The following is a 15,770-nucleotide window of genomic DNA, read 5'->3' on the forward strand; positions in this document are numbered from 1 at the left end:
GGGGGCACGCCCCCCTATCTCGTGGACAGCCCGTGGGCCCCCTGGCCTTGATTCTTTCGCCAAAAATTCTTATTAATTCTGAAAAGTGCCTCCGTGGATTTCCAGGACATTCCGAGAACTTTTCTTTTCTACACATAAAACAACATCATGGCAGTTCTGCTGAAAACAGCGTCAGTCCGGGTTAGTTTCATTCAAATCATGCAAGTTAGAGTCCAAAACAAGCGCAAAAGTGTTTGGAAAAGTAGATACGTTGGAGACATATCAACTCCCCCAAGCTTAAACCTTTGCTTGTCCTCAAGCAATTCAGTTGATAAACTGAAAGTGATAAAGAAAAACTTTTACAAACTCTGTTTGCTCTTGTTGTTGTAACATGAAAAGCCAGCATTCAAGTTTCAGCAAATATTATGAACTAACCATACTAACAATAACACATAGGTCTCACAATTACTCATATCAATAACATAATCAGCTAGCGAGCTATAATAATAAAACTCGGATGACAACACTTTCTCAAAATAATCATAACATGATATAACAAAATGGTATCTTGCTAGCCCTTTCTGAGACTGCAAAACATAAATGCAGAGCACCTTTAAAGATCAAGGACTGACTAAACATTGTAATTCATGGTAAAAGAGATCCAGTCAAGTCATACCCAATATAAACCAATAATAATGAATGCAAATGACAGTGTGCTCTCCAGCGGGTGTGAGGGAGTCCTGGATTAGGGGGTGTCCGGATAGCCGGACTGCCGTCATCGGCCGGATTATCATCGGCCGGACTATCATCATCGACCGGACTCCAAGACTATGAAGATACAAGATTGAAGACTTCGTCCCGTGTCCGGATGGGACTTTCCTTGGCGTGGAAGGCAAGCTTGGCGATACGGATATGTAGATCTCCTACAATTGTAACCGACTCTATGTAACCCTAGCCCTCTCCGGTGTCTATATAAACCGGATGGCTCTAGTCCGTAGGACAACCAACAACATCAACCCTTACAATCATACCATAGGCTAGCTTCTAGGGTTTAGCCTCCTTGATCTCATGGTAGATCCACTCTTGTAAACATCCACAATATCAATATCAATCAAGCAGGACATAGGGTTTTACCTCCATGAAGAGGGCCCGAACCTGGGTAAAACATCATGTCCCTTGTCTCCTGTTACCATCCGCCTAGACGCACAGTTCGGGACCCCCTACCCGAGATCCGCCGGTTTTGACACCGACATTGGTGCTTTCATTGAGAGTTCCTCTGTGTCGTCACCGATAGGCTTGATGGCCTCTTCAATCAACAACGACGCGGTCCTGGGTGAGACTTTTCTCCCCGGACAGATCTTCGTATTCGGCGGCTTCGCACTGCGGGCCAACTCACTTGGCCATCTGGAGCAGATCGAAAGGTACGCCCCTGGCCGTCAGGTCAGGTTTGGAAGCCTAAACTTCACGGCCGACATCCGCGGGGACTTGATCTTCGATGGATCTGAGCCACAGCCGAGCGTGCCGCACTGTCACGATGGGCATGACCTAACTCTGCCGCCGGACAGCACCTTGGAGGCCGCACACGAATCCGCTCCGACCCATAGTCCGGAGCCGATCGCGCAGATCGAGGACGGATGGTTGGACACCGCCTCGGGAGCTGCAACTTCTACGGCGATGGAGCCGAACACTTACCTTGTCCCGCATAAAGCTCATGACTCCGAGGTGCCGGACTCCCTGCCGGACTCCGAACCTCCTGCGCCCCTGCCAGTCGAATCCGATTGGGCGCCGATCATGGAATTCACCGCTGCGGACATCTTTCAGCACTCACCCTTCGGCGATATCTTAAATTCGCTGAAGCATCTCTCGCTATCCGGAGAGCCCTGGCCGAACTACGGCCAGGATGGTTGGGACGCGGACGACGAAGAAATTCAGAGCCCACCCACCACCCACTTCGTAGCCACCGTCGACGATCTAACCGACGTACTCGACTACGACTCCGAAGACATCGACGGTATGGACGACGATGCCGGAGACTATCAAGAACCAGTGCCTACAGGACACTGGAAGACCACCTCGTCATACGACATATACATGGTGGACACCCCAAAAGATGGGGACGGCGAAGAAGCAACGGAGGCCGATTCCTTAAAGAAACAGCCCAAGCGCCGACGTCAGCGGCGCCGCTCTAAATCCCGCCACAGCAAGAATGGAGATTCCGGCACAGGAGATAATAACACCCCAGAAAGTGCCGAAGACAACCCCCTCCAGCACGATCCAGCGCAGGAGGAGGCAGAAGCAAGCCCTCACGAGAGGGCGGCAGACGAAGAGGTCGAGGATGATAATTACTTACCTCCCTCCGGAGACGAGGCAAGCCTCGACGACGACGAATTCGTCGTGCCTGAGGATCCCGTCGAACAAGAGCGTTTCAGACGCAGGCTAATGGCCACGGCAAACAGCCTAAAGAAAAAGCAGCAACAACTTCAAGCTGATCAAGACCTACTGGCTGATAGATGGACCGAGGTCCTCGCGGCCGAAGAGTATGAACTCGAACGCCCCTCCAAAAGTTACCCAAAACGCAAGTTGCTCCCCCGACTAGAGGAGGAAGCGTACAAACCTGCATCACCAGCGCACAATACGGCAGACCGACCACCTCGTGGCCGCGACAGAGAGGCATGCAAGCCCTCCACCAAAACCGTACCCCGGCATCGCTCAAAAAGCATGAAGCCACGGGGGAACGCGCCGGACTTGCGGGATATATTGGAGGACAAGGCAAGACAATCCAGATCTATCTATGGATCACGTGGGCGCCCCAAGACCCACGACGAATACCGTCGCGCCGGATACAACTACTCCGGCCGGGCCGAACACAGCAGACAACGCTCTCTCGAGCTACGTCGCGATATTGCTCAATACAGAGGCGCCGCACACCCACTATGCTTCACTGATGAAGTAATGGATCATCAAATCCCTGAAGGGTTTAAACCCGTTAATATCGAATCCTACGATGGCACAACAGACCCCGCGGTTTGGATTGAGGATTATCTCCTCCATATACATATGGCCCGCGGCGACGATCTTCACGCCATCAAATATCTCCCGCTCAAGCTTAAAGGACCAGCTCGGCATTGGCTTAACAGCCTGCCCGCAGAGTCAATTGGATGCTGGGAAGACCTGGAAGCCGCATTCCTCGACAACTTCCAGGGCACGTATGTGCGACCACCGGACGCAGATGACCTAAGCCACATAATCCAGCAGCCAGACGAATCGGCCAGGCAATTCTGGACACGGTTCTTAACAAAGAAAAATCAAATCGTCGACTGTCCGGATGCAGAGGCCCTCGCTGCCTTCAAACATAACATCCGCGATGAGTGGCTGGCCCGGCACCTAGGACAGGAAAAGCCGAAATCCATGGCAGCCCTCACATCACTCATGACCCGCTTCTGTGCGGGAGAGGATAGCTGGCTAGCTCGCAGCAACAACCTCAGCAAAAATGCTGGCAGTCCGGATACCAAGGACCGCAATGGCAGGTCGCGTCGAAACAAAAACAAACGCCGCATTAACGGCGACAGCAATGAGGATACGGCAGTCAACGCCGGATTCCGAGGCTCCAAACCCGGTCAACGGAAGAAGCCATTTAAAAGAACCACTCCGGGCCCGTCCAATTTGGACCGAATACTCGACCGCTCTGTCAAATACATGGAACCCCCGAAAAGCCAGCTAACCACACCAACAGAGATTGTTGGGTATTCAAGCAGGCAGGCAAATTAATTGCCGAAAACAATGACAAGGGGCTACACAGCGATGACGAGGAAGAGACCCGGCCGCCGAACAACAGAGGACAAAAGGGATTCCCCCCTCAAGTTCGGACGGTAAACATGATATACGCAACGCATATACCCAAGAGGGAGCGGAAGCGTGCACTAAGGGACGTATACGCGATGGAGCCAGTCGCCCCAAAATTCAACCCATGGTCCTCTTGCCCGATCACTTTCGATCGAAGAGACCATCCGACCAGTATCCGCCATGGCGGATTCGCCGCATTGGTTTTAGACCCAATCGTCGATGGATTTCACCTCACGAGAGTCCTGATGGACGGCGGCAGTAGCCTGAACCTGCTTTATCAGGATACAGTGCGCAAGATGGGCATAGACCCTTCAAGGATTAAACCTACAAAGACGACCTTCAAAGGCGTCATACCAGGTGTCGAGGCCAGTTGTACAGGCTCAGTCACACTGGAAGTGGTCTTCGGATCCCCGGATAATTTCCGAAGCGAGGAGTTAATCTTCGACATAGTCCCGTTCCGCAGTGGCTATCACGCTCTGCTCGGACGAACCGCGTTCGCAAAATTCAACGCGGTGCCGCATTATGCATACCTTAAGCTCAAGATGCCAGGCCCTCGTGGAGTCATCACGGTCAATGGAAACACGGAACGCTCCCTCCGAACGGAGGAACATACAGCGGCTCTCGCGGCAGAAGTACAGAGCAGCCTTTTAAGGCAATTTTCGAGTCCGGCCGTTAAACGACCGGACACGGCCAAACGCGCCCGGAGCAACATCAACCAAGACCACCTGGCACGTTCCGAGCACGCGTAGCAATGCGGCCCCAACCCCAGCCCTCGCACAATTGCAAGACAAACTCTCCGCGTACATAATTACGCCCTGGAGATACCATGGGCATAGGGGAGAGGCACAACCACAACAGACCCAGAGTGCGGTTCGACCACACCAGGGGCTCCCAAGTGTGTCGCTCTTTTATCTTTTATTTCTCTCTTTTTTATACAGAACTCTGTCCGGCGGCGAACCTGCCGAACTCATGATGCAACAGCCAGGGAGGGACAAAGGCCGCGACGAACACTCAGGTGGTCTCCATTACGAGCATTAAATTTGTTAAATACACCATTCCGCGGCCTACCCCTGGAGGGAGACGCCTTTAATTCGTCCAATCCCTTGCTTTCCGCACTATTTGTATCATTCCGCACTCATAGCAGATCTTCTCGAATAAAATGCAGCACTTTTTGCCCATAATTGCATTACCTTATATATATATATGTTCATTTACGACATGTTGCATCCGTACATTTTGGTACGGCCAAATACACCAGGGGCTTATGTTCCCCGCATTATGGTGTGATAAAGTCCGAACACTTTCACAAGTGCGGCACCCCGAACTTATAGCATTATATGAATCGGCTCCGAATCATGTCTTGGGTCAATAGTTGGGTTTGCCCGGCTCCCATGTTTGGCACCTTACGTTCCGTTCTATCGGCTAAGGTAGCACTGGGAGAACCACTGCGATTGCGCCCCGGTTGAGCCGGGTTAACGCCTCAGTGGAGAAAGCTAAAACTGACTGTCATGATAAGGCGAGAGACTGGTCGCTGTTCGAGAGGTCTTTCGGGTCCTTAAAGACCTACGCCGCTTCGAGCGAAGTTCCGGATAATGTCCGACGAAGGCGTGGATAGCGCCCCGAATTCGGTCTTCCGAATACTAGGGGCTTCGCCGAAATTTAAAATTATAGAATTCTATGGCTAAGTGAGAGTGTTCAAGCACTATAAGTCCGGTTGCCTTGTTCGTTGTGTTGAGCGCCTCCCTAGATGGACCCAAAAATGGGAACAAGAGTGCTCAAGTTTATCCCGAACACCCCAGCACTCGTGGCATGGGGGCTGAAGCCGACGACTTGCCATCTCTCAGATTTAATAAACGGCCGCACAGAAGGTAATATTTTAAATTAACAAGCGTTGCTTAGCGCATATGAACAAAGTTTTCAGCGCACAGGATAACACATTGCGAATTTACTCAATAATTACATCCCTGGGGCACTCATCCGCAATCTTGCGGGCACCCTTCAGGACAGTCTTATAGTACATCTCGGGCGTACGATATTCCTTGCCCGCTGGTGGCGCGTCAGTGATTAGCTTCTCCGCATCCAGCTTGCCCCAATGCACCTTTGCGCGGGCAAGGGCCCGACGAGCACCTTCAATACAGGCGGAGCGCTTGATAACCTCCACCCAGGGGCACGCATCCACCAACCGTCGCACGAGGCCGAAGTAGCTCCCAGGCATGGCCTCTCCAGGCCACAGCCGGACTATGAGGCCCTTCATGGCCTGCTCGGCCACCTTGTGGAGCTCGACCAGCTGCTTCAGCTGGTCGCTAGGGGGCACCGGATGGCCGGCCTCAGCATACTGAGACCAGAAGACCTTCTCCGTTGAGCTCCCCTCCTCGGCTCGGTAGAATGCGGCGGCATCAGACACCTGCGAGGCAGATCTGCAAACGCCCCTGGAGAGCTCCGAATTCGGGTAAGTAACACGTAATTTACATTCACATGCTTGCTTTGCATGAAAAATGCCTTACCCGCCGCTATCTTCCTCACCAACTCAATCTCCTGAAGGGACTTATGGGCATCGGCCTTGGCAGTCTTGGCACTTTCGAGAGCCGAGGCAAGCTCGGACTCTCGAGTCTTTGAGTCACGCTCCAAACTCTCATGCTTTTCCATGAGAGCCTGGAGCTCTTGCTGAACCACCGCCACCCGCGCCTCCTGCTTTTCTCGCTCTGCCCGTTCCGCGGCCGCATTGCGTTCGGCCGCAGACACGGCCTCCTTCAGGGTCGCCACCTCGTTCGTGGCCCCTGCAGTACCCATGTTATCCTTGTTATTTTTTGTTGCAACCTAAATCCTTTTCTGTAAGGTACAAGTTCAAAGTGGTGTTACTCACCTTCTTTGTCCTGGAGCTGCTTCTTGGCGCGGCCGAGCTCTTGCTCGGACCGCTCGAGCTCCTGCTTCAAAGCACCGACCTCCGCAGTCAGTGCGGCAGAGGTCAGCAGCGCAGCCTGCAACCCATATTGACATAATTTTTTAGCAACCCTGCGTATATCTTTTTTTTAGATCCTCAGTCCGGCTTTTCTTTCCGAACACCGAACCGAGCATCAGGGGCTACTGTCTATGCGGTATTACATTGCATATTTTTAACTTCTTACCTCAAAGCCTGATAGAAGGCTACTGCAGGCTTCGGTCAGCCCGCTCTTGGCGAGCTGTACCTTCTGAATCACCGCACTCATAATAGTGCGGTGTTCTTCCTCGATGGAAGCGCTCTGGAGCGCCTCCAACAAATTGTCCGGCGCCTCCGGTTGGACGGAAGCCGCCGGCGTCACGGTCTTGCCCTTCTTGCGAAGGGGCCGCCGGCCGGACTCCGGAACCACTGCGGGTTCCGATGTGGAGTCCGGCGCAAAGTCCGGGAGGCCGCCTTGTGGCGCCTCCGGAGCCTCCCCCTGATGGGTCCCTTCTTGGGATCCCACCTCGGCGTCCTCAGTGGCGCGAGGGGTGGAGGCGGTCGGGATGGAGTCTACATCCGACGGAGCCAACGACCCGCTCGATGAAGCGGGGAGATCATCATCGGCCGGACTACAGGCAGCATGCGGCATTAGAATGACACTATGTGACATAAAAAGAAATTATAAATCATTCAGGAATCCGGATACTTACGATCTCGCCGGAGGCCTGGCCCTTGAAGGCCATTCTTCCTCGCCAACGTTGATGTTGGCGGAGCTGTCCGGGGGAATAGTCCTTCCCCTCTTGGACCCTTCGGCCTCCCCTGTTGGGGAAGCCTTCCTCTTCCTCTCTCCCTCCTCTGGGAGAGAGTCCTCTTTCTCCTCCTCGTTTTCGGGGGAGGAGTCCGCCTCGGAGTCGTCGGACACCTGAAAACGGGAACTCTTTCGAGTACCCGTGGCCTCCTTCTTGGCCTTCTTCTCCGGCACCACGTGCGGTGCCGGAACCAGCAGCCCCGCTAGACGGGCGTCTACTGGGTTTTCTGGCATAGGAGCCGGGCAGATGATCTGCTCCGCCTTCCTCATCCAGTCCTGTCAAAGGAAAGGGGAAATTAAAACCCGCATAGAGTCAAACTATGAAAAGCAAGTGTCCCGTAAAGGGGTAGAATCACTTACCTCGTCAGCTTGGCGCTGCGAGCGAAATCCGCGATCTTCAGTCGCGGATGCGGGGGCTTCGGCGCCCTTAAATAGCACCCTCCAGGCGCCTTTGTACGTCGTGTCGAAGAGCCCGCTCAACGCCTGGTGCTGTTCCGGATCGAACTCCCACAGATTGAATGCCCGCTCTTGGCATGGGAGAATCCGGCGGACGAGCATGACTTGGACCACGTTAACCAGCCTGAGCTTCTTCACCAGCTTCTGGATACAGGCTTGGAGTCCCGTCACCTCCTCCGAACTACCCACAGCAAGCCCTTCTCTTTCCAGGAGGTGAGCTGCGTGGGGATACCAGATCTGAACTCGGGGGCCGCCGCCCATGAAGGGTCGCACGGCTCGGTGATATAGAACCACCCCGATTGCCACCCCTTGACGGATTCCACGAAGGCCCCTTCAAACCAAAGGACGTTGGGCATCTTGCCCAACATGGCGCCTCCGCACTCCGCTTGAGTGCCCTTCACTACCTTCGGCTTGACATTGAAGGTCTTGAGCCACAAGCCGAAGTGGGGCCGGACGCAGAGGAAGGCCTCGCACACGACGATAAACGCCGAGATGTTGAGGATGAAGTTTGGCGCCAGATCATGGAAATCCAGGCCATAGAAGAACATGAGCCCCCGGACAAAGGGGTGAAGTGGAAAGCCCAGTCCGCGGAGGAAATGGGGAAGAAAAACGACCCTCTCATGGGGCCTGGGGGTGGGGATGAGCTGCCCCTCGTCGGGCAGCCGGTGCGCGATGTCACCGGACAGATAGCCGGCGCCGTGCAGTCTTTCGATGTGCTCCTCCCTAACGGAGGAGGTCATCCACTTGCCTCCCGCTCCGGACATGGTCGGAGAAGGTCGAGACGAGATGCGCGAACTTGGGCGCTGGAGCTCGAGTGCGTGGAGATGGATAAGCAAAGGAGGAAGAAGGCGTAGGTGAAAAGGTGAATCCTTATCCCTTATATGTAGGCGGACGAAGACTATGCGTCCCCACCTGCCTGGTAAAACTCGCTTATCTCCCAAGCGTCACCATCAATGGCGCGGTTGGGTTACCCACGTCCGTATTGATGAGAATCCCGGATTAAGGGGGAACACGATCTCTGCTTCGACAAGACGTGCCAAGGAAACCGCTTCGCTAAATGCGCTGAGGTGGTAAAATAAAAAACGATTCAAGTAATGGCTTGGTAGTGGTGACGTCACGCCGCAAAAAACGTCAGCAGATTGAACTTGTGTATATATATTATTCTCTCTACGGTGGAATGTGGAATTTATTTTGCAGAGCCGGACACTATCCTGGTGTTCACAATCTTCTATGAATTATTCAGAGGAGGAACCCGCCTTGCAATGCCGAACAATATGCGCGCCGGACTCATCGTCATTGAAGCCTGGTTCAGGGGATACTGAGGGAGTCCTGGATTAGGGGGTGTCCGGATAGCCGGACTGCCGTCATCGGCCGGACTATCATCATCGACCGGACTCCAAGACTATGAAGATACAAGATTGAAGACTTCGTCCCGTGTCCGGATGGGACTTTCCTTGGCGTGGAAGGCAAGCTTGGCGATACGGATATGTAGATCTCCTACAATTGTAACCGACTCTATGTAACCCTAGCCCTCTCCGGTGTCTATATAAACCGGATGGCTCTAGTCCATAGGACAACCAACAACATCAACCCTTACAATCATACCATAGGCTAGCTTCTAGGGTTTAGCCTCCTTGATCTCGTGGTAGATCCACTCTTGTAAACATCCACAATATCAATATCAATCAAGCAGGACGTAGGGTTTTACCTCCATCAAGAGGGCCCGAACCTGGGTAAAACATCGTGTCCCTTGTCTCCTATTACCATCCGCCTAGACGCACAGTTCGGGACCCCCTACCCGAGATCTGCCGGTTTTGACACCGACAGGGTGCTTTTTAATAAGAAGGATGATGACTCAACATAAAAGTAAATAGATAGGCCCTTCGCAGAGGGAAGCAGGGATTTGTAGAGGTGCCAGAGCTCGATTTTAAAATAGAGATTGAATAACATTTTGAGAGGTATACTTTTGCTGTCAACGCAACAACTATGAGATGGCTGTATCTTCCATACTACATGCATTATAGGCAGTTCCCAAACAGAATGGTAAAGGTTTATACTCCCCTAACCACCAACAAGCATCAATCCATGGCTTGCTCGAAACAACGAGTGCCTCCAACATACAACAGCCCTGGGGAGTTTGTTTAATTTATTTGATTTGCTTTGATCTTTTTGGATCATGGGACTGGGCATCCCGGTTACCGGCCCTTTCTCGTGAATGAGGAGCGGAGTCCACTCCTCTTGAGAATAACCCACCTAGCATGGAAGATAAAGGCAGCCCTAGTTGAAACATGAGCTGCTCGAGCATACAAAACATAATTTCATTTGAAGGTTTGGAGTTTGGCACATACAAATTTACTTGGAACGGCAAGTAAATACCGCATATAAGTAGGTATAGTGGACTCATATGGAACAACTTTGGGGTTTAAGGAGTTTGGATGCACAAGCAGTATTCCCACTTAGTACAGGTGAAGGCTAGCAAAAGACTGGGAAGCGACCAACTGAGAGAGCGACAACAGTCGTAAACATGCATTAAAATTAATTCACACCAAATACAAGCATGAGTAGGATATAATCCACCATGAACATAAATATCATGAAGGCTATGTTGATTTGATTCAACTTCATGCGTGAACATGTGCCAAGTCGAGTCACTCAGTTCATTTAAAGGAGGATACCATCCCATCATACCACATCATAATCATTCTAATAGCATGTTGGCACGCAAGGTAAACCATTATAACTCAAAGCTAATCAAGCATGGCACAAGCAACTATAATCTCTAAATGTCATTGCAAATATTATTACTTCATAATAGCTGACTCAGGAACGATGAATCATCATATTTACAAAAACAAAAGAGGTCGAGTTCATACCAGCTTTTCTCATCCCAATAAGTCCATCACATATCGTCATTATTGCCTTTCACTTGCACGACCGAACGATGTGTATAATAATAAGAGTGCACATGCATTGGACTAAGCTGGAATCTGCAAGCATTCAACTCAAAAGAGAAGACAAGGTAATATGGCTCTAAGTTAAATAAATAATCATGCATTATAAGAGCCACTAAGCATTTTCAATATGGTCTTCCCGACCCCCAAAAGAAAGAAAGGAAAATAAAACTATTTACACGGGAAAGCTCCCAACAAGTAAAAGAAGAACGAGAAATCTTTTTGGGTTTTCATTTTAATAAATGCATAGAATTTAAACTAACTATTTTTTTGGTTTTTCTTAAGTTTATCAAACACACAAGAAGAAAACTAGAAAAAGAAATTTAAACTAGCTTGGATAATACAATGAAAGAGTGTGAGCACCGACGACTAGTGTGTGAACATGAATGTAGAGTCGGCGAGAAACACGTACTCCCCCAAGCTTAGGCTTTTGGCCTAAGTTGGTTTAATACCAAGGACCGTCGCTACTCTTCCCGGTGTAGTGGGAGGTATAATCAGGATACCACTGGCTAGCCATCTCCGGATCCCACTGGACAGATGATGCACGATAAGGGTCCAGCTCAGGTTCCGGCTCAGGTTCAGGTTCTGGAGTAAAAGCTTGGGCTAGATGGTTGTTCACCGCTTCCGGCATAACAAGGCAATTTCTGCAAGAAGGTCAAATAACAGAGGTGCAGGCAAAATAATAAACTCAAAGTGTTTCTTATTGAATCTAAGTCTATACAAGAGCATCTTTTCTTCGTTGTGAACAATAAACTTGTGTGCTACCATGCTCTTGTAATCTAAAATGTGAGGAGGTAATTTTTTCTCCTCCTCCTCATGGTGCCTAATGGGTATCTGAAAATGTTCAGCAAGACGTGCAGCATAGATACCTCCAAATATGGGGCCTTTTGTACGATTCAGGACTAGCCGTTTAGAAACAACGACACCCATACTAAAAGTATTGTCTCCCAGCAAAGCATGTTGAAGAATAATAATATCTAGAACGCCCAAGTTTCCACTATTCCCACGACCAATCAAGCATCTACTAGCAAACATAGCAAAGTAGCGTAAAACATGAAAGTGTATGCTAGAGACTTTTGCCTCAGAGCCCTTCTTTGGCTCTTCTACAGCAATAGTTTTAAACGAAGCCATCCACATCTTCACGATGGGGTTCCTCTAATTCTCCCTCATAAGGTATCCTACATACCGCGCAAAAATCACGTAAAGACATTTCTCTGAATTCATCATATAAATGGAATGATACTGCAGGCGGTGACTTCTTAGGATAATAATAAAAGTTTTGCACGAAAGTATTGGTAAGTAAGATATACTGATCGATTCGGTCGTTCATGAAACCGGTGAGGCATGCAGTCCCGATTAAAGCATAAAAGTCTTCATGAATTCCGGCTTCTTTCAAGAAATCCTCACACGGCCATTCAGATGACCGTACTTCCGCTAAGCGAGGAATATTATACTTAGGTTTTTCCTTCTCTTTATCTTGTTTTTCCTTAGAGCTTTGGATAGAAGAGCCTTTAAAGAGCCTCCTTAACATTCTCTGAAAATTTCTGAAATTTTAGTAACTTCAAAATAAAAGTGAATAAAACTAAACAAGATTGATAGCAACTACTCCTACAAGTGCCTAGAGCCTATATCATGCATTGGAATTGCTTGGGACCTCAAAATTTTAACATGCAAGCTCAAGAACATGGCCACCTATGCAGCAAAAATTTGCAATGAATAAAGCACTAGAAGAAAAACTAATTGGACCAATGGAGGAGTCACATACCAAGCAACAATCTCCCAAAGCAGTTTTGCAAAGGGGGCTTTGAGCTAAGAGATCGAAAATCGCAGCAAAACGAGCTAGAACTCGGGCTTGAGCTGGATGGGGATTTTTTTGGGTAGAAGATGAAGTTTGTGGGTGCTGGCATAATTGGAGGGGAGCCACCAGGGGCCCACGAGACAGGGGGCGCACCCTACAGGGGGGGGGCGCCCTCCTCTCTCGTGGCCTGGTGCTTGCCCCTCCTGCAGTGTTTTCAGTGCCTAAAATCCTCAAATATTCCAGAAAAAAATCATACTAAATTTGCAGGGCATTTGGAGCACTTCTATTTTCGGACTATTTTTTAATGCACGGATAATTCAGAAAATAGATGGATAATAATATTTTTGCTTTATTCATTCTAAATAACAGAAAGTAAAAAGAGGGTACAGAAGGTTGTGCCTTCTAGTTTCATCCATCTCGTGATCATCAAAATGAACCCACTAACAAGGTTGATCAAGTCTTGTTAACAAACTCATTCCGAATAACACGGAACCGAAGAAATTTCGAATAACACTAAGTTACCTCAACGGGGATATGAAAATCCCCAACAATAAGAATATCATACTTTTTCTTAACAGTAGGGAGAGGAAATTCAAAACCTCGAAAAATGATAGTTGGAACTTTTTCAATAGAATTGATGCTATGAACTTGAGATTGTTTCCTCGAAAAGTGTACCGTATGCTCATTACCATTAACATGAAAAGTGACATTGCCTTTGTTGCAATCAATAACAGCCCCTGCAGTATTAAGAAAAAGTCTACCAAGAATAATAGACATGCTATCGCCTCGGGAATATCAAGAATAACAAAGTCCGTTAAGATAGTGACATTTGCAACCACAACAGGCACATCCTCACAAATACCGACATGTATAGCAGTTGATTTATCAGCCATTTGCAAAGATATTGCAGTAGGTGTCAACTTATTCAATTCAAGTCTACGATATAAACAGAGAGGCATAACACTAACACCGACTCCAAGATCACATAAAGCAGCTCTAACATAATTTCTTTTAATAGAGCATGGTATAGTTGGTACACCCGGATCTCCAAGTTGCTTTGGTATTCCACCCTTAAAAGTGTAATTAGCAAGCATGGTGGAAATTTCAGCTTCCGGTATCTTTCTTTTATTTGTGATGATATCCTTCATATACTTAGCATAAGGATTTACTTTCAGCATATCAGTTAAGTGCATACGTAAGAAAATAGGTCTAATCATTTCAGCAAAGCGCTCAAAATCCTCATCATCCTTTGACTTGGATGGTTTAGGAGGAAAGGGCATGGGTTTCTGAACCCATGGTTCTCTTTCTTTACCGTGCTTCCTAGCAACAAAATCGCTCTTATCATAACGTTGATTCTTTGATTGTGGGTTATCAAGATCAACAGCAGGTTCAATCTCTACATCATTGTCTTTGCTAGGTTGAGCATCAACATGAACATTATCATTAACATTATCACTAGGTTCATGTTCATCACCTGATTGAGTTTCAGCATCAGAAATAGAAATATCATTGGGATTCTCAGGTGTGTTTACAGTAGGTTCACTAGAAGCATGCAAAGTCCTATCATTTTTCTTCTTCTTCTTTTTAGAAGAACTAGGTGCCTCTAAATTATTTCTCTAAGAATCTTGCTCGATTCTCTTAGGGTGGCCTTCAGGATACAAAGGTTCCTGAGTCATTCTACCAGTTCTAGTGGCCACTCTAACAGCAAAGTCATTTTTATTATTCAATTCATCAAGCAAATCATTTTGAGCTTTAAGTACTTGCTCAGCTTGAGTAGCAACCATAGAAGCATATTTGCTAACATGGTGAAGTTCATCTTTAACTCTAGCCAGATTATCACCTACGCGTCCTATCTCGAAAGCATTATTCTTTAACTCTCTACCAACATAAGCATTAAAACTTTCTTGTCTAGCCATAAAGTCATCAAATTCATCTAAGCATGGGCTATGAAATTTAGTAGAGGGTACTTCAACTTTATCATATCTATAGAGAGAATTTATCTTTACTACCTGTGTCGGGTTATCAAGACAATGTGGTTCTTCAGGCGGTAAATTAAGACCATGTATTTCTTCAATAGGAGGTAAATTCTTAACATCTTCAGCTTTAATACCTTTTTCTTTCATTGATTTCTTTGCCTCTTGCATATCTTTAGGACTGAGAAATAAAACACCTCTCTTCTTCGGAGTGGGTTTAGGAATAGGCTCAGGAGTTGGCTCAATTGGTGCAGGAATTACTTCAGGAACTGGCTCAGGAAGAGTCCAATTATTTTCATTAGTCAACATATTATTCAATAGTATTTCAGCTTCGTTGACTTTTCTTTCCCTGAAAGCACAACCAGCACAACTATCCAAGTAGTCCTTGGAAGCATCGGTTAGTCCATTATAAAAGTTATCAAGTATTTCATTTTTCTTAAGAGGATGATCAGGCAAAGCATTAAGTAACCGGAGAAGCCTCCCCCAAGCTTGTGGGAGACTCTCTTCTTTGTTTTGCACAAAATTATATATTTCCCGCAAGGCAGCTTGTTTCTTATGAGCAGGGAAATATTTAGCAGAGAAGTAATAAATCATATCCTGGGGACTACGCACACAACCAGGAGCAAGAGAATTATACCAAGTCTTAGCATCACCCTTTAACAAGAACGGAAATATCTTAAGGATATATAAATAGCGAGACTTCTCATCATGAGTAAATAGGGTGGCTATATCATTCAACTTGGTAAGATGTGCCACAACAGTTTCAGATTCAAGGCCATAAAAAGGATCAGATTCAACTAAAGTAATAATATCAGGATCAACAGAGAATTCATAACCCTTATCAGTAACACAGAAAGGTGAAGTAGCAAAAGCAGGATCGGGTTTCATTCTAGCACTAAGAGACTACTGCTTCCATTTAGCTAATAATTTCTTAAGATCATTTCTATCATTGCAAGCAAGAATTTCCATAGCAGCTGTTTCATGCATAACATAACCCTTAGGAACAACAGGTAAAACATAATCATTGGGGGGACCTTCATCA

Source organism: Triticum aestivum, chromosome 5B (genome assembly GCF_018294505.1).
Source record: "Triticum aestivum cultivar Chinese Spring chromosome 5B, IWGSC CS RefSeq v2.1, whole genome shotgun sequence".
Taxonomy (NCBI): domain Eukaryota; kingdom Viridiplantae; phylum Streptophyta; class Magnoliopsida; order Poales; family Poaceae; genus Triticum; species Triticum aestivum.